The sequence below is a fragment of the Dromaius novaehollandiae genome, chromosome 13, assembly GCF_036370855.1.
Source record: "Dromaius novaehollandiae isolate bDroNov1 chromosome 13, bDroNov1.hap1, whole genome shotgun sequence".
Taxonomy (NCBI): Eukaryota; Metazoa; Chordata; class Aves; order Casuariiformes; family Dromaiidae; genus Dromaius; species Dromaius novaehollandiae.
The window spans coordinates 17,411,328-17,412,925 of record NC_088110.1 but is presented as its reverse complement, the minus strand read 5'-3'; the positions used below and the strand labels follow the sequence as shown (position 1 = coordinate 17,412,925).

The 1,598-nt window shown below is 39.3% G+C and overlaps 1 non-coding gene across 1 annotated transcript; it reads left to right on the top strand.

Moving 5' to 3' along the window:
* Positions 1-835: 835 nt before the first annotated feature.
* TRNAG-UCC (transfer RNA glycine (anticodon UCC)) lies at positions 836-907 on the top strand. Its single transcript has one exon. It is a non-coding gene; the product is annotated as a tRNA-Gly (tRNA).
* Positions 908-1,598: the final 691 nt, after the last annotated feature.

Sequence of the window (1,598 nt, the reverse complement as noted above, 5' to 3'; positions counted from 1 at the left end):
GACCAATGCACTTAAAAATCCCACAAAGTTCCAGAAACACATTTACAAAAATATCTTGTCCAGTATCATCAGTCATGCTGTGTTTTGCTTTATAAAGTAATATAAAATGATGTGACTGATTCAGTTAGATGTGACAAGTCAAGAGTTGGCATGGCAGGCTAAGAAATGTTAATGTATATGTGGTCTCTAGGAAAGAAAAAAGTAAATTAGAATCTTTAAAAATACATTCTAGATACTTGGTATTTGCATCACCCTGATTGTGCTATGGAAAGTGCTAGCTATGTCATATTCATATTTCATAAGACTCTCTAATTACACATTAGATTTAAGTTTCCAGTTTGTTTTGTGAAGTATACTCAATACACAACATACAAACAGAACAACAGAAATATAGATAGGCAAACCAACAGACACATTTTCAGTTTGTGAAGACTAGTGCAGCTCCACTCACACTGGCTCTCTAACACCAGCTTGAAGTGTCAGTCCTAGATTTTCAGTGCCCACTGATTTAGGAATCTGAAGGTCTAAAGATGAAATAAAAACAAGGCTTTCGGTTAGGGGTGCTATTTTTTCATTAGAACAATGTTTTTATTGGGAAAATTAGACAGGAAATGTGAATGTTATACTGCACATACAGTGATGTAGAAATATCATGACAACAGACTGAAACTGGCTCAATATCCCCACCTTTTCTTCTGTTCACTGTTTTTCTTACAGCTTTCACTGGACTTGCAAACAGGTCATTATCTGATCTATAATAGAAAGGGAATGCATGTAGTTGAGTTTAGGTGCCTAGAATACTTTTATGAACATTATCCCTGCTAGTCCTAGTGTGGCGTTGGTGGTATAGTGGTAAGCATAGCTGCCTTCCAAGCAGTTGACCCGGGTTCGATTCCCGGCCAACGCAAACTCTCTTTTGACCATAAGAAAACTCTTTTTTGGTTGATCATTGGAGCAGTTTGCCCAGAGGGGTTGTGGAGTCTCCATCCTTGGAGATATTCAAAACCCGACCTGACATGGTCTAGCTGACTCTGCTTGAGAAGGGGGGTTTGACCAGCTGATCTCCAGAGGTCCTTTCCAACCCCCAACTGCTCTGTGATTCTGTGGTCAAGTAGGAAAGCAAAAAATTTAAACAAGTAGTTGGGACAATACATTTTAGCTAAAACCAGGCAAATTCAGCTTAAGCTGGTATCCGTTCCCCCTTTCTACACATGAGTTCTTCTAACATGAAAATGTTTGCTTGCTTTAATTACTTTTTGTACTGAACAGCAAATTGCCAAATTAGGAGGAGCTGTTTTCTGACACCGTCAGAAACCTTGCAGGGCGGGATGTGGGATAGATGTAGGACAAGCCCTAGCAACCATGGGGGATTCTGTTCTAGGAGGAAACTCAGAAAGTTTAGATACTGTAGTTGGAACTCCTCTGAATAAGTGACCCAGTAATTTACCACAACTGGAAGGATTTCTCGCTATATATATAGCTTTGGGTTAGTTATACAGATAAGCAAAATGGGGGCTTCGTACTTCATAGAAAGTGAAAATATGCATCCTCAGGTGGTTGACTTGCTGAAGTTTCTTCAGTCTTGAACTCAGTAGTCT